The sequence below is a fragment of the Sphaerodactylus townsendi genome, linkage group LG03 (assembly GCF_021028975.2).
Source record: "Sphaerodactylus townsendi isolate TG3544 linkage group LG03, MPM_Stown_v2.3, whole genome shotgun sequence".
Classification (NCBI taxonomy): domain Eukaryota; kingdom Metazoa; phylum Chordata; class Lepidosauria; order Squamata; family Sphaerodactylidae; genus Sphaerodactylus; species Sphaerodactylus townsendi.
The window spans coordinates 165,094,869-165,118,470 of record NC_059427.1 but is presented as its reverse complement, the minus strand read 5'-3'; the positions used below and the strand labels follow the sequence as shown (position 1 = coordinate 165,118,470).

At 46.6% G+C, this 23,602-nt stretch overlaps 1 protein-coding gene across 1 annotated transcript in view; it reads right to left on the bottom strand.

Moving 5' to 3' along the window:
• ANKFN1 (ankyrin repeat and fibronectin type III domain containing 1) overlaps positions 1-21,077 on the bottom strand; it is a 220,743-nt gene extending 199,666 nt beyond the window's left edge. Inside the window, exons 1-2 of the mRNA XM_048487371.1 lie at positions 20,936-21,077; positions 20,606-20,735 (exon numbers count right to left, since the gene is read on the bottom strand). The gene's annotated coding sequence lies outside the window, so the exon portion shown is untranslated. The remainder of the gene's footprint in view (positions 1-20,605; positions 20,736-20,935) is intronic.
• Positions 21,078-23,602: the final 2,525 nt, after the last annotated feature.

Genomic DNA, 23,602 nt, shown 5'->3' with positions numbered 1-23,602 from the left:
TTAAACGCTGTTAAACTAAAGCGCAATCCTTTACCTGGGAGTAAGTTCGGTTGCTGGCAATGGGGCTTGCTTCTGAGTAAACCCTCCTAGGGTCGTGATTCACCCATTGGAAGAGTTGCACGGTTGCTTCAGCAAAGCCACTGACTACTGGGCAGAACGCTTTCACCTGGTTAGCGGCGCCTTGAAGACGACGCTAAACTAAAACCTCAGTATTCAGGTTAATTTACCGTGTTGACACTTTGCAATAAATAAGTGGGTTTTGGGTTGCAATTTAGGCACTCGGTCTCGAAAAGGTTCGCTTCCGTCACTGCCATGTAGCATGAACAGCCTTATGGACCTGGCGAAACCACAGCTTGCAAAGGCGAAGTTCGAACATGGCACTGGAGAAAGTTTGATTGTTCAATTGTTCAATTCATTTCATTTAAACAATTCGTTTCCATTTCATTCATTCATTCATTTCATCACATTTCTATACCACCCTCCCCTGAAGGGCTCAGGGCGGTGTCCAACATTAGCCATAAAACAGTTACAATTAAAACAAGTAATAACTAAAATCCTATTCGGACGACGATATGCATCATTCATTGATGGGTGCAGCTCTCCCTTGCCGATGACTTGTACGGAACGGATGCGGAAGAACTCATTCCATGGTGAGAAGTTGATCTTACGCTGGACGGAACGTAAATGCCTGGCTAACAGGACCGTTTTGCAGGAACCGGGATAAACTTCGAAAGTCCCGCAGGGCCCTAATTTCACCCGGGAGCCTGTTCCACCAAGTAGGGGCCAGGGCCGTAAAAGCCCTGGCCCTTGTAGAGGCCAGCCGGATCGCCTTGGGGCCAGAGATCACCAGGAGGTCCACTTCCGACGAGCGGAGGGGCCTAGAAGGTCTGTACATGGAAAGACGGTCCCTCAGATATGCAGGGCCAAGGCCATTAATGGCTTTAGGAGCAGCAGTGGCGTAGGAAGTTAAGAGCTCGTGTATCTAATCTGGAGGAACCGGGTTTGATTCCCAGCTCTGCCTCCTGAGCTGTGGAGGCTTATCTGGGGAATTCAGGACAACGCAGTACTCTGCGTCAACAGGGTGACGCTTGGGCTAGTCACAGCTTCTCAGAAACTCTCAACCCCACCTACCTCACAAGAATGTTTGTTGTTGTGAAATTATTGAAGGAAGAATAACAAAAGATTAATAAGCCCCTTTGAGTCTCCTACAGGAGAGAAAGGGGGGATATACATCCAAACTCTTCTTCTTCTTCTTCTTTAAAGATCAATACCAAAACTTTAAACATGACCCAGTACTCGTCTGTCATCAGGATAGCTCTACCTGCTTACTGCGTCTTCCCCAAAATTGTGTTCTTGCGAAGATGTAGAGGCACATCACAGGAAGAACTTTATTTTGTGGATCTTACACTCATGCAGCAAAAAAAGCCAAGGGTACACACCGCTACAGCATGGTGCAGCAGGTGGTGTAGTGGTTAAGAGCAGTGTGGATTCTAATCTAGAGAACCGGGTTTGATTCCCCACTCCTCCACCTGAATGGCAGAGGGTTATCCGGTGAACCAGATGTGTTTCTTCACTCCTACTCTCCTGCTGGGTGACCTTGAGCTAGTCACAGTTCTTTGGAACTCTCTCAGCCCCATCTACCTCACAAGGTGTCTCTTGTGATGAGAGGAAGGGAAAGGAGCTTGTAAGCCACCTTGAGTCTCCTTACAGGAGAGAAAGATGGGGTATAAATCCAAACTCTTCTACATAAGAAAAATACACATATTTGCTTTAGAACACGCATTGGGAATTTATACTGTCAGGTATACACATGTGAAGCAATATCCAGCATTGGGTTCCCAGGTTCCCAGGTCCTCATTAGGGACTCACCAGGAAAGGGAGAGACATCTAAGTGCCAACATTGGTAATGCGGTGATTCCACTTCTAGCATGCACCAGAAGAAATGTCATCACATCACTAGTACTCTGGCAATACTCTGGTATTTGGCCAAAAACGCTGTCATAAAAATGGCTGCTACCATACAGTTTTCGTTCAAAATACTAGAGTCTTGCTGCGCCACAATGACATCACTCCTGGCATGCACCAGAAGTGACGTCACCACATTTCCAGCAACAGTGACTGAGGTCCATTCCGCACTTGCGTTATTGACCTAAGTTCAAGCTGCGTTCGACCTAAGTGCTCTACACAACCACTGGGATCAACGTGGTTTTGTACCAGCTTCAGCCCGTGTAACGATCAAATTTCCAACTCCAGTTGGGAACTACTACTTTTTCAGGGAACCACGCTCGAACTCAGCTCGATTCCAGTAAAGTGTGGAATCTCTGGTGCCAGGAGTCCCCCATTCAGCCAATCACAGCTGAGTGTTTTGGGCACACGTACAGCTGGAGAACCGCCGCGGCGAAAATCACTCCTAATTTTTCCCCCCTCTTCTTTCTTGCGTTCGAAGCGATGGCTGGTCACACAAACGGTGCACAATTTCCGCGTACCAATGTAAGCGGCCAATCAAAAAACGCCACCTTCATCCCTCCATTCCTGTGGCAGTTTTTTAAATAACGTGTGTGGGGATAGACGGAACATGGCCGTAGAACAGTAGCCAATCGGAACGGAGCAGCAAAGAGGCACAGGATGATTCCGCCCTCTGAGCTGGGATCAAGCTGGTTGCAGTGGGGAACAACAATGGCTTCGACCTAGGTTAGTACCCTTCTCAGGGAACTGGGTCGAACCTATTTTACTCATGTGCAGAATCGCCCTTAGGCTGCCCTCCCCTGCTGGTAAGCCCCTGCCCCTGGTGTGGGGCTAGTAACCCTAATGGGGAAAAATGGGGGGAAATCCAAATGACAGTATGTTTAGCAAACTGGGTAAATAGTTGTTTCTCTCTCTCTCTCTTCAAATTTGTTTTGGATTACAAGCAAAACAACTAGCTTCAGTCAACCATCGTGAAAAGAGCACTTTAAAAAAGGTTTGTGATACCTTCAATTCCAATCCAGACCATGGCTCAAGTCCCAACTTTGCTTGGGATTATTTGATACAGAGAGGATTTCTTTGCCTTTGTTGAATACTTTTCACTTTTGTTGTTGAAGCAGATCGCTTCTGTTTCCCTCTTAATTGGACCTTTCAGTTTCACAAACTCCTCTTTAATTTCCCTCTCTCTGTTCTGAGTGGCAGCAGCAAAGCAGACATTTGGAACATGAAATCATTTGTTCACAAACAACCCTCGATACTCCCAAGACTCATGAACTACCATAAACAGTGAGCCTCCGGGATGACAAACACATGCTGAGAGGCAATAACTAGGACATGCGACGAGAAGAGCACCGCATTAAAAACAAACGAGAGTGCCCATCAGTGGGACAAAATTTTGCAAGAGATGCTTTCCTGGAATAAAATAAGTGAGGAAAAAAAGGTAGACATTCTGAGTATTCTGGGATTATAGCCAGAAATTAGTCTTGGCTAGCTGCCGAGACAGCAGGGAAATGCAGGAAAACATTATCACCATTTTAAAATATAATAATTATTCTGTGCCATATTTCAGTCCCAGGGTGCTTTCACACTAGAGAGCTTTGTGGTTGGTGCAAAATATTTCCAATTCGCACACGCAAAAGAGATTTCACCTGGCACAGGGTAATCTTTTGACCCGCTACTGGAGATCTGATTGCGGACCTTTGCAAGTGCACTGTAGGATCGGAGATAGGTATGCTTGCTCTGCTCCATGAGACTGGGCTGTACATTCTATCAAATGCCCCCCCTCATTAGACAAGTGGTCTGCCACCACCAGTTCAAATCCCAGATTATATATGCAGAGGTGGGATTCAGCCGGTTCACACCGGTTCGGTAGAACCGGTAGCTAAACATAGCTTGGTTCACCGAACTGGCTGCTGAAAAGCCCCTCACTTCCTGCCATGGCAGTAGGAAGCGAGGGGCCTTTCAAAGCCTCACAGAAGCTGGCTGCCGAGGCAGCCGACTTCTGCAAGGCTTCCAAAGGCGCCTCGCTTCACGGCATGGCAGCAGTAACAAGGGGGCTGTTAGAACCCTGGAGAAGCCTGCTGCAGAAGCACCAGGCTTCTCCGGGGTTTGTAAGGGCCCTTGGGCCTTTAAGACCCCGGAGATGCCTGGCACTGATTGAAGTCTGGCTCCTTCCACAGCAGCCAGGTAAGTGTGAGGCGGGGGGCGGGGGCGGAATCTACTGAACCGGTAGATTAATGGAATCCCACCACTGTATATATATAAAACTGGGATTTCATTTGCCCTCTCGTACATTCCTTCACACTGACACTGGAACTAATTTGTCTAATTATTACCAGTGAGAAGATGGATAGTTTCGGAGTTGTTCAGAATCCACTTTGATACCAAGAACCATTACTGCAGTTCAACCAATTTCTAATCCACAAGAGAACTTTTCATCTTATCCCGGTACATTTACTTGAAAGCCCTTGGTGAAGGCTATGGCCAGAAACTTTCTGGAGGTCAAAGGATATTAGATCAAAAGAAGAAATTAATTGTCAACAATCTCAAAGAAGTCCAAAAGGTTAGTGAGGTATGACTCCCCTTTATTTCATGTATTTATTGTTTTAATTGAAACTATTTGCTGCATTCAAATGTTGATTGTTTTGGTCTATTAAATTTAATAAATAACAACAACAACAACAACAACAACAACAACAACAACAACAACAACAACAACTATTTACAGAAGCCCTAATGAGGTAAAGCAGGGATTGTTCCTTTGTGGACTATATTACCTATGATAACAGTTTCCACCAATTTGCATTGTGTTAACTGACCTGTAATTTCCTGGATCTCTGTTAGGCGGATTCCGCATGGGTCAAAAACAGTGGTGTAAAAATGGTGTGAAAATGGTGTAAAATGGTTTAAAATGGTGTAAAAGGGTTTACACCATTTTCACACCATTTTCACACCGCTGTTTTTGGCCCATGAGGAATTCGCCTTGGATTCTTTTATGAAAACTGGAGGTACATTTGCTACCTTCCCGTCATCTGAGGCATATCTCAGTGGCTGGTTACCCACTCCTGGCGGTTCCCCAACCTCGCTCTGCTATGGTGTGAAAAGTCACACCAGAAGTGCTCTTGCTTTCCTTGCAGAAAGCAAGAAGCATGTGCAGGGCAAGAGGAAGCATGTTGGAAATCTTGCCCCATCATGTCTTCTTGCCAGCGTGCCAGAAACAGGAAGCCTGTTGGGACAAGATGTTTTGCCCCAACGAGCCTCCTCTCTCAGCGTGCTGCAAACAGGAAGCTCATTGGGACGAGATTTCTTGCCCTGATGTGCTTCTGATCCCACTGTGCACCAGAGCACCAGTGGGTAATCAGCCACTAGCAGTGGCGTATCTCCCTAGGGACAAGGGGTACCCCTTGTCCCCGGGCGCCACTCTTCTGGTCACGTGGGGGGCACAAAATTGGCCCCCCACGTGACTAGGAAGTCCTGCTGCCTTGTCGTTTTCGCGTGCCTCAACCTATCCGTGTCAGTCGAGGCATGCAAAAATGATGAGATAGCAGGACTTCCTGCTGCCTCCAAGCACCCTCGACCCCCCCTGGACTCCCCCTTTCCTTCCTTCTTCCCCTCCCCAGTCAGAAGAGACTGCAGGCTGCTGGCTGGGAGCCCAGCCGGCAGGGGGAGGGGAAGTGGGCACCCTACACCTTGCCCATGTCCATGGTGACATGGGCAGGGTCAAGGTCAGTGGGGGGTGGAGCCTGGGTGGCGGTGGGGCAGAGCCTGGGGGGGCATCCTGGAGACAATTTGTCTCTGGGCGCCATCTACCCATGGTGCGCCTCTGGCCACTAGTGATAAGTTGTGTTTTTGGAAAGGTTTTTTTTTTTTAGATTAGCTATTTTGCATTTAAGTTCTTTAAGAATCCTTGACGGTATGCCATCTGGACCTTGATGACTTGTTAGCGTTTAATCTGTCTAGAACTTCATCCCTTGATACTCCTCTTTGAGATCAGCTGCAAAGGAATATTTAACATCTGTGATACAAAGGAATATTTGTATCTGCAAAGGAATATTTAGCATCAAGTGATTTGCTCCCGGTGGGCACATCATGTGAAAACATTTTGCGATCATTCACATAACCTGCTTGCTTTGCTTTGCCATCTGCTCTTTTGGAGAGTTGGCATAAAAAAATCCCTATTCCTGAGAAAGTCTGCCTGCGTGGTATGGGGCAAGTAGAAGAATTAGATCACATTTTATGATATTGCCCAATTTATAATGACATATATAGTAAACTGATCTTCCCAGCATTAAATAAGTTTCAGAACTGAACTGATTTTGAGCAGATTAAGAAGCATTTGAAAGATGAGAATTCTCTGGCCACAGTTAATACTTCTAAATTTTGTGGGGCTGCAATTAGAATTTGTAACAGTATGGCAGGCTGATACAAACCAATGCTTTTATAATATTTGTAGACCTTTCAAACTGGGATTCCTTATAAAAAGTTTCTTATAAAAAACTAGTGATATACATTTCAAGCTTTTCTGGTTTAGATTTTTTTTAAAATATCATGTTATTTGCATAACATTTGACTGTAACTCTGTTTTGGTCTAAATGACCATTTAAAATATATATCCACAGACACACACACGGAGAGACAACTTCCTTGTAGACCAGGGGTCTGCAACCTGTGGCTCTCCAGATGCTCATGGACTACAATTTCCCTCAGCCCATGCTCAGCCGCAGGTTGCAGACAGAGGTGGGATCCAGCAGGTTCTCACCAGTTCCCGAGTGGGTTACTAATTATTTGTGTGTGTCGAGAGGGGGTTACTAATTTTCCGTTAGAAATTCCATTAGGTCCAAAAATCATAAAGTCCTGTTGTTTCCTATGTGGCTGGTTAGCGAAGGTAGAAAACTGGATAATTCTCCCGGTTGGGCTGTTTTAAAAACCTGTTTTAGAAATATGGTAAAGTTCCTTGTTTAAGGAAAGTATCCTTCTTTTGATTTCTAGAAACAAAATTAAGTATTTGAAAGTATTAAGTATTTGACAGGCAGTCAATTAGAGGAGAAGTAGTTGTTTCTGTTGGCAGTAGATGATAGGACTTGCTATAATGAGTTTAAATTATGGACAGAAAGATACGAGCTGGAAATTAGGAACTTTTTTTTTTACAAGTAAAGAGCTTTTACCCCACAGGTAACAGAGAAATTATTAATGCCCCACCTCGAATGCCTGGCACATGCCCCCCGTCAGTGCCCCACTCCAGGCCTCCCATTGGCGCTACGCCACTGTTTGAATCCCACCACCATGGGAACCTGTTACTAACATTTTTGGATCCCACCACTGGTTGCAGACCCCTGTTGTAGACAACCATTAAGGATATATCTATACGGGAATCCATAAAACTCTAAAGCAGTGGATCCCAAGCTTTTTGCGGCTGCTGCCCCCTTGACTTCCAGGTTAGATCCCTAGTGCCCCCCCCCCACACACACACACACTTACGAACACACATCTCTTTCTTGGTGTTAGGTCAGCTACAAATTAAAAACAATAGTGAGGAGAATGCTGCTGCTTCTCCTTTAAAAAAAATCTTGCCTTGCAAAGCAATGGCAATGGGGCTGTTTGCTTTGGCTCCTCCCACCAAGCCACAGAACGAGAAGAGTGGTGCCAATTCTCCTTTTAAAAAAATCTTGCCTTGCAAAGTAGCCAGCCGGCTAGCCCACCATGACTGCGCAGCTGCCCACGGCTCGGCAATCCACTCCCTCATCCGCTCAGACCAACATGCGCACACCCACGCACAGAGGCTCACATGCCGCACCCCTTCCTGCTACAGGCTACAGAGTGAGGAGCGTGCTGCTTTTCCCTTTTTTTTAAAAAAATATCTTGCCTTGCAAAGTACTGACAATGGGACTTTTTTGCCTTGGCTCCCTCCGCCCACTAGAGTTGAACAGCATAGAGAGAACTGCTACTGCAAAAAAAAAAAAATCTGACTAATTTTATGAATAGAAAATGTCATTATTATTTTATTCAGCTTAATAGACCGCCCAACCCCCGAAGGGCTCTGGGCGGTGTACAATGAGACATAAAACAAATACAATATAAGGTCTCATAAATACAATATAACGATAAAACATTAAAATTCATTAAAATACATTATAGCAGCAATTCCAGAGATTGCAGTTCCAGAGATTGCAAATAAAAATACATGCCCAGATGCATGCACAGATGGCGCCCAACCCAAAGGCCAGGAGGGCCAGCATTGCCCAAAAATGGATGGTATCAGCGATCAGACGATGCTGAAGATGGCAAAACTGTCGTGGGGGCTACAGAGAGGGCAGGCAGTCTGTGGCTGGCCTCCCCAAAGGCCCGGTGGAATAACTCGGTCTTACAGGCCCTGCGGAACTCACCAAGGTCCTGCAGGGCCCGGACAGCAGATGGTAAAGCATTCCACCAGGACGGGGCCAGGGCTGTAAAGGCCCTGGCCCAGGTAGAGGCCAGCCGTATCAACGAGGGGCAGGGGACTACCAGCAAATTGGCCTCTGCAGAACGCAGAGGCCTATTTGGGACATATAATCCTAAAGTAGAATGGAAATCTATATTAATTTCTTTATACATTAATATTAAGCTTACATTTTGCTAATATAATTGGGAAATGTAGGAACACAAATCAATGTGTCTTTAAGAGACATGGCTTTAATGATCATAAATAATTTGAAGTGAATTATTTATACGAGTGTGGTAATCTATAGAAGTTGGTAAATGAACGTATTCAGCTTCTTTTCCATTTTGAAAATAACTGATGGGTTTTCAGTTCAACAGATCCTGTTATTGTTCCTACTGCATCCCCCTTTTTGCCTTCTTTTTTTCTTTTCTGTATTAATCCCTTTATATAATTCCCCCTCCCTATCTGGCCCTGAAAAGCAGCAATGATAGGGCTCTCTGCCTTGGTTCCCTGCCCCCCATCCCAGGTTACACAGTGAGGACAGTGCTGCTGGTTTTTCTTTAAAACTCACTAGTCGCCACATGGCAATTATGGAAGCACAAGATCTTTCTCCTCCCAGCTGGCCCAGGAATCCCTGCCTCCCTACTGCCCCCCAAGCCCCTGCCCCCAGGAAGGCAGTACTGCTCACTTTGGGAATCCCTACTCTAGAGAGAACCACCTACTGACCAAGAAAATCACAGGGACTCCTCTAGAACTACCTAAAGACAAGCTGCTTCTTGGCAGGGGCATAATGCCCATTGGGCAAGGTGGGCAGCTGCCCAGGGCACCACCTCGTGGGGGGCATCAAAATGCAGGGTTTGTTTTTGGGTATTTTTAGTGGTTTTCCATTTGTGGCCTGGAGGGGGCGCAGTTTTTAGGCTAGTGCAGGGGTAGGGAACCAGATGTTCAGGAACTACAATTCCCATCAGCCCCTACCAGCATGGCCAATACCCCTGGGCTAGCGGCACCAAAATTTCAGCATATCATCAGGAGACTGTCCTTATGCTACTCCCCAGGTTTGGTGAGGTTTGGTTCAGGGAGTCCAAAGTTATGGACTCCCAAAGGGGGTGCCCCATCCCCCATTGTTTCCAATGGGAGCTAATAGGAGATGGGAGCTACAGTTTTGAGGGTCCATAACTTTGGCCCCCCTGAACCAAACTGCACCAAACCCGGGGAGTATCATTAGGGCCGTCTCCTGATGAGACCATGAAAGTTTTGAGACTGTGCCTTCAGAAACGTGCCCCCCAGCCTGCAACCCCCATTGACAGCAATGCAGAAAACTCAATACAGAACAAAAATTCTTGGGCAAATTTCTGGGATGTTCCTGCAAGGGATGCATTTTTGGTCGTATCAGCACCAAAATTTCAGGATATCATCTGGAGACTGTCCTGATGGGACCCCCCAAGTTTGGTGCAGTTTGATTCAGGGGGTCCAAAGTTATGGACCCTCAAAAGGGTAGCCCCCATCCCCTTAGCAAAGAATGGGGGATGGGGCACCCCCTTTGGACTCCCTGAACCAAACCTCACCAAACCTGGGGGGTAGCATAAGGACAGTCTCCTTATGATACGCTGAAATTTTGGTGCTGATATGTCTAAAAATGCACCCCCTGAAGGCACCAATGTCCTGGGGGAAAAAATTTGGTCATGGTGGAGTGGCCGCCCATGGGAGGGGGGGGGGCATCCAGCTCAGGTTTTGCCCAGGGCTGCAGTTTGCCTCATTACGCCCATACTTCTTGGTATTGTCAATCTCAGCCTTAAAGTAAGATTGATCCATGCTGGTCAAAGGTCCCTCTATGGATAGTAATGTTTTCTATTCCAAAAACATACCACAGTTTTTGTCTCTGAGGTTATTTACATGAAGAATTGGAACTGGCGCCCATAGGAAGGGAAACTCTATGCTGGTGTCAAATGTCAGATTTCGGGTCCGAAGATAGAATAAACTGCATATCTGATCAGTAGTCTTTATTTAGAACCTGATGGATAACATCAGCAAAGAAATTTCTGAAAAGTCCACATAAACCCCTAGTATATAATCCCCTCAGCACCCCAGCACCCTAGCCAAAAGGCGCTACTCTACAAAACAAAAACAAAGCAACATTTTCATACTTGGTAAAGGAGTATAGTTCCTGTCACCCAGGCTGCACCAAGCGGCAGAGATAACCGGACACCTACAGAGAAGAAAAGACTCTTGTACCCCTACCATCCTCCCGTGGTCCCAGACTGCCAGGCTCCTACCTGACATTTTGCCTCCCTTAAGACCCCCCCCCCACACACACACCATGTCAGATTCTTGTCTTCATGTGCCCTAGGTCTGTAATCCTTATCACAACTCAGCAAAATAAAGGCCTTTTCTGCATAAGCCATTTACATCACTTCCATTTTCTTCATGTAGTTCTGCCCGTTATTCCCCCCATTTTGTTGCATTTCCTAGCATTTTCTGCCTCATTCTTTTTGAAATTTTTTTACTATGTTGCTTATCATTGAAACATTTCCAAGCCGGCTTCCCTCGAGGTGTGGTCATATTTGAAACATTTTATCTTTCCCGCCAAAAAGCCTGGCCATTTCCCACATGACTGTGCCAAAGCTCAACTTTCCCAACAGCACCTGGTCTGCCATTTTTTCACATCCCTCACCTCACTCCTTCCCCCCCTTTGCCTCTTCATTTTTGTCATTTTGTGAGGGGTTTCTTGGGGGGGGGGGGTTGAATTAATGAAATATCAATCAAATGGAGTCACAAAGCATCAAAGCAATGGATTAAAAAAGAAGGCCCTTCTCACTGGACACAGACTTCTCGCTGTGATACACCTCTGAAGATGCCAGTCACAGATGCAGGCAAAACGTTAGGAACAAGATCTACTAGAACAGTGGTGGCGAACCTTTGGCACTCCAGATGCTATGGACTACAATTCCCATCAGTCCCTGCCAGCATGGCCAATTGACCATGCTGGCAGGGGCTCATGGGAATTGTAGTCCATAACATCTGGAGTGCCAAAGGTTCGCCACCACGGCACTAGACCATGGCCACATAGCCCGGAAAACCCACAACAACCAGTAAAAAAGAATTGTTTCAATGAATAAGCAACCCCCTCCCCTAAAATATCTGGAGGAGGTGAGTGTGGATAGAAATCATGGTTAAGGGAAGCAGGGGGAGAGATAGAAGACATTCTGGAAATGTTCCAAGTGACTTGTGTGGAAAAGGCCAAACTGTTAACTTGATTTCCATGATGTAGGCAGCAGGCTACAACAACAGTAGTTTTACAGGGGCCACCAAATAGGTTTGTGGCTCAGCTGGAACACCAGACAACGTGGTATAGCTACAGCCTAATCTTGCAGATCTCAGACACTCAACAGGGTCAGTGCAGGAATCTTGTGAGGACGTGGCATGTGTAGCTTCCCCACTGTTTTTACAGAAGACTGAGGGGAGCTAGAGTAAGATAGTATTCATTCATCATTCAAGCTTTCAGGTGGAGGTATGGGTGGTGGATCCCCTGTTCCCATTCCTGCCTGAGAGGGAAGCCATCATTTGGTTACCTAATCTGTAGGGTTGCCAAGGCAACCAAAAATTATGTCTGACCTTCTGTGAGAGGAGAGACTCTCATGAGAGTCTGGGAAGTTCCTATAGGGCATGAACACTTTGCTTCACTATTTTTCAAAAGGAATCAAGGAGAGAAAGGACAAGGAGAAGTAGCGTTGCAGGCTCCTAGGTAAAGGTAGAGGTGAGGGGGCAAAGTGGAGACTGGTAATCTCAGTGGGCAAAATGTATCCTTCTGACATGGCTTTTATGTGAAGGGAGCTCATGAGCTGAAAGCAAGATAAATATATTTTAATATATAAATTCCAACGGTTCAAAATTCAGAATATCGTTGGCATTCTTAAAGCCAGTTCAGAGCCACTGGCAAGGGGGGGGGGGGTTGTTGCTGTCATGTCACCACCTCCAGAGAGCTTTTCAGGGATGTGAGGAAGAAGAAATGAAAAACCCCTCCCTGCCACAAGAAGGCCCTCTATAGGGCTGGCAGCAGCACAGGAGTCCTGATGCAGTGCTCAGCGCCGTGTCTGGGCATCCCAGGGGGCTGCAGCAACTGCTCGTCGGCATGTTTTCCCCTCTTTCCTGCAGGTGATAGCTGGGGGGGGGGGGATGTATCAAGTGTAGCAACACCCCATCAAGTGTAGGGTGCTGCAGGGAGCCATCCTTTCCCCAATTTTATTTAACATATTCATGCAAACCCTGGCCCCATTGGTACGGAGCTACGGATGCTGATGTCACTCAACTCCTCCTTACAATGGAGGGTCACTGCTGGGAGTCCTGCGTAGTGGCTGCGTGGCTGCAGCATTCATTTGAACAAGGGGGCGGACGCTGCAGTGGGGACCATGAGCCCGCAATCAAAAGGTCCCGCAGCAAAGGAAACCGCAGCATATCGTCACCATTTTGTAAGTGGGGAAATGGCCATTGTCTCCCTCCTCCACTTCACTCAGTTTAAAGCCCTCCTGATAAGGTTTGTCAAATCTCCTAGCAAAAATGCTCTTTTAGTCCCTCTTCATGAAACCACAGACCATGGTCCAAGAAACCCAAACATTCCTGGTGGCACGACCTGCGAATCCAGTTATTCATCTCCACTATTCTTCTTTCCCACCTGGGCCATATCCTTCAACTGGAAGCAGAGATTAAAGGACAACCTGTGTATCCAGAATTTAAGACACCTAAAAATGGATCATCAAGGAGTTACCTGCAACAGCTATGGAATGTTTGTTTTTCTGCCAGGGAATATGGGTGGCTACACATTGGCTATAAATGTGTTGCAAAAAGAAGAAGTGGTTTGGTGACTATAGGGTGAAAGGAAAAACCCTTGAAAGTTTCAGTGTTTAGCCAAATGCAGGCTGCGCTACCTTTGTATTAAAAGCAGGGTACACCTTTGAAGAAGAATAAGAAGAAGAGTTTGGATTTATATCCCCCCTTTCTCTCCTGCAGGAGACTCAAAGGGGCTGACAATCTCCTTGCCCTTCCCCCCTCACAACAAACACCCTGTGAGGTAGGTGGGGCTGAGAGAGCTCCGAGAAGCTGTGACTAGCCCAAGGTCACCCAGCTGGCGTGTGTGGGAGTGCACAGGCTAATTTGAATTCCCCAGATAAGCCTCCACAGCTCAGTCGGCAGAGCTGGGAATCAAACCCGGTTCCTCCAGATTAGATACATGAGCTCTTAACCTCCTACGCCACTGCTGCTCCTTGACCCAGTTGAGAAGGAGTTATTCTGTTACACTGATAAACCAATGATCTGACAACAATGCAATAGTTGCTTGAGGTTTAATGAATTTAAGATGGATGTTTTTAGTTGCCATCTGTGTTTTGAATAATATTTAATGTGATTATTTTATTGTTTATTATGTACTGGAAGCTGCCCTGAGCCTGGGTGTCAAACCTCGGATCTGGAAATCACAGAAACTGTAGATTAGTTCTAAAGCCTTTAATTCAGAGTGTAGGTAACATCGTAAAAGAGGAATCTGGCGATTCCCGCGCAAACCCCTTACCTATATCCCGTTGCCCTCTACCACCGAGCCAAACGGATCCCACTCTCCTCTACAAACTACAAAGTATTCACTACAAAGCATTGTGAGCCTGGGAACAGTTCACACCTTCCTTTGATACGATCTGTGTCCGGGATACCCGGGGGCGCCAAGGGGAAGATGCCGGGCTTTCGGCCCACATCAGAGGATGGTACACTGCCTCCCCCTGACTTACCTGCCATTTGGCACTGACAGGCAAAGTTTTGACGCTGGGGGTGGGAGGGGTAGCATGTAAACTGAATGAAATAAATGCATTAAATAAAGTAGACTGGAATTGTGTAGGCATTACCACTGGGAGAATCAGTATGACGGAGTGGTTAGGATACAGGTTTGTGACTTTAACAAATTCATACCATAGAAGACTACTTCCACCTTGTCTTACAGAAATCTTTATATTTTATTCTGAGTATTACAAGAGAAGTTATTTTGTAAAGACTGTCAGTTCATGTTAGTAAGTGCCTTACATTGTTAGTATCAAAATTCAAAGTGTGCAACTACTGTGAAAAACATGACTTGAAATTTGTCTCTGGTCCTTCCTTCCTTCCTTCCTTCCTTCCTTCCTTCCTTCCTTCCTTCCTTCCTTCCTTCCTTCCTTCCTTCCTTCCTTCCTTCCTTCCTTCCTTCCTTCCTTCCTTCCTTCCTTCCTTCCTTCCTTCCTTCCTTGGCTCTGTGCTGTGTTTTCAATACTGGGGGGCAATTGGGGGTGCTGGATATAACCATATAATGACATTCCACAGGTATATATACTCCACTTGCTTTACTACCATCAGTTCCTCTGAAGATGCCAACCACAGATGCAGGCAAAACATTAGAAGACAATGCTACTAGAACATGGCCATGCAGTCTGGAAACCATACAACACCCCAGTGATTCCAGCTGTGATTCCAGCCATGAAAGCCTTTGACAATATATTTTGAAAGCATTTTGAAAACATTGTCAAAAATTGTTATTTCTGCTGTGTGGCATGAATTATTGCTGTGTTCAGGTTTGTGAGTTGGGGCATGTTCTATAATGTGATGACCTGGTGCAAAAAATAATTGCTTGGTGGTTGTGGTGGGGAGGGCAGCCACCCATAAGGGGGGCACAAAACTCAGATTTTGCTCTCAGGCTCCATTTTCCATGGATACGCCTCTGGAGGGGGGGACTCCTCTTTGGAGTTGGCATAGTCCTGCACCAGTATGGGTACCCACCCTGCTGGCACAAGGGGCAAATGAACTGGCAGAGGGGCAACTTACCCGAGCAGCCAAGTGTCATGCAACTCTGTGGCACCCAGAGGCAGAGCTACCAGGGGGCGGGAGGGCGTGTTGCACCAAACATGTGCTTGGGGGTGGAAAATCACCCCTGCCCTCCCGTGGTGCCCCCGTCCCCCACACTTACCATAGTGAAACAGTGCAGGCTGGAGAATTGGCCTGTTCCCTTCAGACTGAAAATGGCCTGGTGGGAACTACACTTCCCAGGAGAGCTTGTGAGCCCAAAGGTCTCCTGGGAAGTGTTGTTCCCACAGGCCATTTTCAGCTTGAAGGGAACAGGCCAATTTTCCAGCCTGCACTGTTTCACTATGATAAGTGTGGGGGGGCATGATGGGGAGGCAGGGCGCCATGGGGGGGTGTGTGTGGAAAACACAGAGTGCACGCCGGGCACAGCACGGCCCAGCTACGTCTCTGGTGGCACCTGACCTGGAAGCCGTCACTTGTCCCTAGGCCCACTGGCACAACAAACTGCACCAGCATAGCCAGGGCATTCCAGGGGCAGACAGCACTGGCGTAATGCCCATTGGGCAAGGTGGGCAGCTGCCCAGGGCATCACCTTGGGGGGGCATCAAAATGCTGGGTTTGTTTTTGGGTATTTTTAGTGGTTCTCCATTTGTGGCCTGGAGGGGGTGCAGATTTTAGGCTAGCGGCACCAAAATTTCAGGGTATCATCAGGGGGCTGTCCTTATGATACCCCCCAAGTTTGGTGAGGTTTGGTTCAGGGAGTCCAAAGTTATGGACTCCCAAAGGGGGTGCCCCTATCCCCCATTGTTTCCAATGGGAACTAATAGGAGATGGGGCTACAGTTTTGAGGGTCCATAACTTTGGGCCCCCTGAACCAAACTGCACCAAACCTGGGGGGTATCATTAGGGCAGTCTCCTGATGAGACCCTGAAAGTTCTGAGACTGTGCCTTCAGAAATGTGCCCCCCCAGCCAGCCTGCAACCCCCATGGACAGCAATGCAGAAAACTCAATGCAGAACAAAGATTCTTGGGCAAATTTTGGGATGTTCTTGCAGGGAGGTATTCTTGGATGTATCAGCACCACGTTTCTTTGCATCATCTGGAGATCAACAGGATGGCATTCCCTAGGTTTGGTGCAGCTTCAGGTTTAGGGAGTCCAAAGTTATGGACCCTCAAAAGGGCAGCCCCCCATCTCCTCTAGAAGGCAAAGAATGGGGGATGGGGCACCCCCTTTCAGGGTATTACAACTTTGGGACCCCCCCTAAAACCAAAGTGCACGAAACTTGGGAGGTGCCATAAGGACAGTTTCCAGATGATACCCTGAAATTTTGGTGCCAGATACATCCAAAAATGCACCCCCTGCAGGAACATCCCAGAAATTTGCCCAAGAATCTTTGTTCTGCATTGAGTTTTCTGTATTGCTGTCCATGGGGGTTGCAGGCTGGGGGGGGACATTTCTGAAGGCACAGTCTCAAAACTTTCAGGGTCTCATCAGGAGACTGCCCTGATGATACCCCCTCCCCCCCAGGTTTGGTGCAGTTTGGTTCAGGGGGCCCAAAGTTATGGACCCTCAAAACTGTAGCCCCATCTCCTATTAGCTCCCATTGGAAACAATGGGGAATGGGGGCACCCCCTTTGGGAGTCCATAACTTTGGACTCCCTGAACCAAACCTCACCAAGCCTGGGGAGTAGCATAAGGACAGTCTCCTGATGATATGCTGAAATTGTGGTGCTGATATGTCTAAAAATGCATCCCCTGCAGGCACCAATGTCCTGGTGCAAAAAGAAATTTGGTCATGGTGGAGTGGCTGCCCATGGGGGGGGGCATCCAATTCAGGTTTTGCCCAGGGCTACAGTTTGCCCAGGGCTGCCTCGTTACGCCCCTGGCAGACAGAGTGGTGGAACCAACCTTAGTCGGCTCCTACTGCTCGTTCAACCCTGTGTGCCAGCAGAGCTGGTGTTGGAGATACACCACATTTTTTGTGGTGTATCTCTATTATCCCCTGTGGGGGTTATCTGGGTTTTCTCTCTCTTTTTCTTGCATTTTGGGACTTCCTGCACCACAGGAAAGCCCTGGGGAGAGGGTGGGGCAATGCTGGAGTAGCTCTGTCCTCACCCACCAGCCTGCTCTGGATTAGGTTGTTACAATGGTTACAAACATGTAAAAGATGGCAGCTTAAATCTCAAGTAGGACTGCCAATAAATAAAACTAAATTAGTCAGTGCAGTCCTAAATAAAACTTCAGCTGCCTTCTGAAGATTGAAACTGAGGGGGCTGGGAAGGAGGAGGTTGTCCTTAACTGTGGGGCTGTCCCTGAAATGGCCTTCTCCTTTCTGCCCACCAGGTGAACTTATGTGGCTGGTGGGAGATTCAGGAGAGCCTCTCCCTGTGATTTTCATTCTGGGGCAGGAACATATGGGACAAGATAACCCTGTCCCAAGCCATGTACAGCTTTAAAGGACCGTCACCTTGAACTGGGCACAGGAGCAGATTGGTAGTCAGGGTAATCACTGTAGCATCAGGATTGTGTGCTGCCGGTAACTAGCCCTAACTAGCAGTCTAGCCCAATGGTGGCGAACCTTTGGCACTCCAGATGTTATGGACTACAATTCCCATCAGCCCCTTCCAGCATGTCCAATTGGCCATGCTGGAAGGGGCTGATGGGAATTGTAGTCCATAACATCTGGAGTGCCAAAGGTTTGCCACCATGGGTCTAGCCACAACATTCCATACTATCTGCAGCTTCTGAACATTTTTTTAAGGGTAGCCCCAAGTAGAGCTCCTAGCAATGGTCCAGTCTACATGTGACTAAGGTGTAGATCACTTGATTGACTTAGGCTTGACTGACTTCGGAATGGACATACCAGCTGAAGGTCGATAAAAGTCATCCAGTTTTCTGAGGTGACCACTGTCTCAGGTAGAATTCCCAAGCTGCACGCTTGTCTTCTCAAGTGAAGTATAACCCCTTCCAAGATAGGAGGGATCTCAAGTCCTTGGTCTGCCTTTCTACTAACTCAGAGAACCTGTTTTGTCAGGATTAAGTTTCAACTTGTCCACCTTCAACCAGTCCAACAATCAATGCTCATAGCAAGCACTCTTGCCAGCTGTTATGTCACTAGCCAGACACATGACCAATTTGTTGCCTAGACCAGGCCTAACACATTCCAGCTCAGAATTATGCATCTCTATTGAGAGCTTTGGAAATTTCAAACATTTGCAGAGGGAGGACTTCATTCCCATTTTCCTTTTTTGTGCCCATCTTATGGCATCACTCAGATATCTTCAAGAGGTACATTTTTGCTACCTTTAAAGGTATTCTGTAACAGAGAGGGTCAATGTCCTTAAACTTTAGAGTATGCCACCATTTGTAGGTACTCTTCCTAACATCTCTAATGCACTCTGCTGTCACTCCCCCTTCACCAAATAGTCAATGGGATGCTCCACTTTCCCCCTTTTCCTCCAACAACCCCAGTTCCTATAGCTGCTAACTAGTCTGCTACAACTTCATTGCCTTTTCCTGAATGTGCACAAAAACAATGCCCTGTTGCTGGCCATAATGGCATAAAATCATAGAGTTGGAAGGGGCCATACAGGCTACCTAGTCCAATTCCCTGCTCAATGCAGGATCAGCATAGAGTAGGGCGACCCCAGGACCTTAGATGTTACTTCATCAGCCCCTGCCAGCATGGCCACTGGTAGGCTGATGGGAATTGTGGTCCATACCATCTGAGTGCTACAGGTTCGCTACCACAGGCATAGAGTTATCCTGGTGATGTTGGCCAACCGCTGCTTTGCTGACTGGTAGTGACCAAATTCCACTTCGCGCAACTCCTATTGCAAAAAAAACAAACAAACTCTTACCACGCACTGAAGCTGCCCAGCCTATCCCCATTGTTGTGAGTCCTATCCTTTGCTGTCAACAGGAACAGCTCCCTGAACTCCTCTATACAGCGTCCCAGGGATGGCAAAAATGCCGTCCCTGGGAGGCCGTTTGCACAGGACGCGTTGTTGCTGCGCTAAACAAGCGAGGTTATTGAGAAACAGCGTTTCAGCAGCTGGTGCAAACCATACCGGGAAGCCACTGCTTTCCTCGTTGTCTCCATCTACCGCCTTAGGTAACGTCCTTCTGAGGGCTACCTGTCTATCGCCGTCTCCGCTAATTTGAGGTCATGTAGGGCACCGCAGGGTTCTCAGTCATCCAGAGGATGCTGCACAAGATGGTGAGTGGAGGGGGACCACCGAGAGGGAAGTCAGGGCTGCACACATGCTAGTGTGTGAACAGTCCCTGCACCTCCACCGGCATACTTCATGCCAGTGGAGGTGCTGCTCGCATTACGTGCGAGCGGGCCTAAATGACAGTCTCCTTCAAATACTCTGTGAGAAATAACTGGCGCGCCTCCCCTTGATCTCCTCTGCTCCAAACTGAACATTCAAGTGCTTCGTGAACTTGCTAGCCCCAAATGGACCATTTTACTGCACACATACATGGATCCAATTGCTGTCTGGCAGCAAGTTCCTTATGAAAACCTACCTGACTCAACGCTAGGTGGTGCCACGAGCCAATGAACAAGAGGCTGTTGTCCCTGGAGACCTTGGGCCACAGCTTAAGAGACGGGATTCAAGTATATTATTCTAGCAGCACCTCGTGCTCATTACAGTATTTCATCCTACTCAGGGTACTTATCAGAGCAGGTCAAATTGCTGGGCCATCTGCAGAACTCAGCAGGAGGGTGTGCATTCCAGTTCCTCGTATGTGAATTGCATTTAGCTGCTGTTCTTTTCGGAACCTCTGCCTTTTGCAGAGAATTAATACCACAGGGGTAATAAAGGGTGATAATGTTGATAAATATTTCAGTAACTGGACTACTGCAGATACCTTATACCGCTCGGAGACTGGGATGGGGGGGAGGTCTCACAGCGTTGTGCGGTTCCTGTCACCATTACAGTAATTGAACACCAGTCAGCAAACCTCTTGATACTCATCACACATCGCAAAAAAATAACATCTGAGACAACAGTCTCCTGCCCCTTCCCCCACTGCCAACATTTATACAGCTTTTGTCAATAGGAATATGCAGCTTATATCGATCTGAATATATATGTCAACTGTAATATGATTTTTGCAATGCCACTGTCTTTCCCGTGATGGGCAATCTACATCATTTTCTAAATCAGTTTGGAGAGAGAAATTCTTCAATTTGATGTACAGTTGTCAGTTCTCAAATACGAGTCAAATTGGCACATGGAATTGTCAGCTTAATAGCAAAGTCTGCAAGGGGCATGCACAACAGGTAGGATAACACACACAACATTTCTACACGCTCCAGTTACCTCTTTGCCAGATTTCCCCCCCCCCCTTTCATTTCTCTATATTAGCCAGAAGATGTGATCATTGGAGGATTGAATTTCACTCACCAATTTAGTAGTTCGAAGCTAAAGAGAAGCAGGACGTCGGTGGCAAATGTCCACGAGTTTCATCCGATAAGATCACTTTGGTGTTTCTTGCATTTAAGCCTTCTGGATAGAAAGGCATCAAACCTGTTTCCTACGAATGAAACACACACACATCAGACTCGCTGCAAGCAATTGCTGAAGTTGAAGACTGCCAGCAGTAAAAGCTTTATGCAAACATGAAGCCAGGAAAGAAACAACAACAAAACCCCAAGCAACAGCATGAGACGATATCAAAATGAACATAATTGGATTCTTTCGCACTTCGTGCCCTTGTGGCTATGTAGCTGATACCTCGCATCAAAGAGTCTTGTTTGGGTTGTCAAGGAAGCCCCTAGCTAAACGTCGCTATATGCCGTTACCAATTGTCTCTGTGTCTCTTAAACAGAACTGATCGGCACGCGAAGTGCGGGGGGAGGAATAATCTTTGCCCAGAGTAAACAGAACTAGAAGAGTAATCAACCATCACTCAGTCTGGTCAAATAAGCATTAGGATAGCCATTTTTTTAAAAAAAAAAATCAGTTTCTTAAATGTGAAATCCATAAGAAGGAAACAAATCTGATTTGGCTGTCGGTCTAACGCGTCCCGCTCACATCTGATGGAGTGATGTCTCCTTTGCCAAGCGACCAATCCAGCTGTCTGCTATCACAGCAACAAAAGCAAGAACTTCATCCATAGCTCTGGGATATCTGCAAGTTCAGTTGAAAGCACCCAGCCGGCACTAAACCTGTTTGCTTTCAGAAAAAGGTTATGAAACCTGTTCCCGCAAACCGAAACAACGCAGCTCCAATCGTCCTTAGCTCTTTCTCTTCAGTTAAAGCCACAGCAAATCCTCCCGAAACATTTTTTTCCAGCATTTTCAAGAGCAATAAAGTCTTCAAAAAATTTAATGCCTCTCCCAGCCCGACTAGGATTACAAAATGTGCAAACTGCTAAAAAATAAAATAAAATCAGCTTTGTGTTTTATCTCCGATGCAAACAATCCAAGATTGTACTATTCATTCTTGGAACATTTCAGCCAACTCCTATTAAGCACCTAGCAACAGAATAAAATTAAGAGAGCCGGGAGAAAATTCATTTTGGAGCATGCCATTTTCAATTGTCTGCAATACTGTTTATAATGCTTCGGCGTGGTTTCCACAGCTCAGTTATGTGAGATAACAAATGCAGCATCGGTTTAAGCAGAACTGTTTGGATACCGAAGACTAAGCCAACTCATCTTGTCAGCTTTGACTGCCTTTGGAAACTTTTATCAAGCACATCCTCAGAATTCCTTGACGTGGATTTACCATTCTGTAATAAACTTCAGCCACCATGTCAAATGAAAATGAGAAAGCAGAGATTCCAGTTAATGTTTGGGTGTACAGATCCGAATCTTCATGGATGAGTACAAGATTGAAACTTGGAACAATGAAAATACAATCGAATCAGCTGATCTTCCATATATAGGGATCAGTGACACACACTCTATCTTTATGCAATCTGATCAGACTTGACAATTGCATAGGACTCTGGCTGTGTGTCACTCTTCGTTGATCTACGATCACAACAAACAGAAATGCAGATTGACAATTGCCTGCATTTCAGAAGCTTGGGGTTTTAATCACTTTGAACAGGGATGTCTTCGGCAAACCTGAACTCTCGCTTGCTAAATTCTGTCACCCTCCCTTACCCATTTTAGATTTATTGTTGTTAACTCAAATTCCATCAACTGTCCCTCCTCTCCACACATTTCAGTGCAGTTCATGGGCAGAAAAATCACTTAATCATGGGTGCTTTTTCCTGTGTCTATCTGGCACCCTGCTTTATATGTTTGGTCATGTTATTGCCACCTGGGCTTCTGGAGAACCATTTATACAAGTGGTATCCATGTATTTCAGGCCTAAGATCATCTCACTGAGACACAGTTGCTTTCTATACCCTTGTCAAGGGTTATGGACACTGCATAAGGCTAAGCTGTCCAATCTAGACCTGGTCCTGAGAAACTTTCCAAAACAGGTAGAACAGTGTGGCGTAGTGGTTAAGAGTAGGTGCACTCTAATCTGGAGAACCGGGTTTGATTCCCTGCTCTGCCACTTGAGCTGTGGAGGCTTATCTAGTGAACTAGATTAGCTTGTGCACTCCAACACATGCCAGCTGCGTGACCTTGGGCTAGTCAGAGTTCTTTGGAGCTCTCTCAGCCCCACCCACCTCACAGGGTGTTTATTGTGAGGGGGGGGGGGGAAAGGAAAGGAGTTTGTAAGCTCCTTTGAGTCTCCTTACAGGAGAGAAAGGGGGGATATAAATCCAACTCTTCTTCTTCTTTTCTGTATGTTACAGCCACAGTCAGGGGACAGGGTGTAGGGTTATCAGATCCAGGTTGGGAAACTTCTGGAGATTTGGGGATGGAACCTGGGGAGGACAGTGACCTCAGTAGGGTACAATGTCATAGACTCCACCCTCCAAAGCAGCCATTTTCTCCAGGAGAACTGTTCTGTGAAGTTTGGAGATAAACTGTGATTCCAGAAGATTCCCAGGTCCTCCCTGGAGGTTGGCGCTTCTAGTCACAACTCCATACTCCTGGTATTTATTTACGTCACTACTGTGCGCTCACATGATCTTGGATACTGTACTATCCATGTTTCAACATGTTTATGCTGTGTACAAACAAATATGGAAGTTCCACAGAACAGAGAAAGAGCAAGGGAGATGAAACAAGTGGCATTACCTGAATACATATAAATCAGATATATTCCTCTCCATTATTTCTAGAGGCAAGGCTAATTGGAGGTTAACTAGTAGTTGACTTACCTAGCTACCAGCTGCCTCCCCTGGTCAGAGAAAAGCCAAGTATCTGAGTACAGAGGTGTAGCTACCAGGGAAGTTGGGGTATCGCTAACCGGCGCACCGGAGTTGGGGAAACAGCTCTTAAAAATATTTTTATGTTTTTTTCTTCGTTGGCCAGCCAAGTGCAGTTTTAG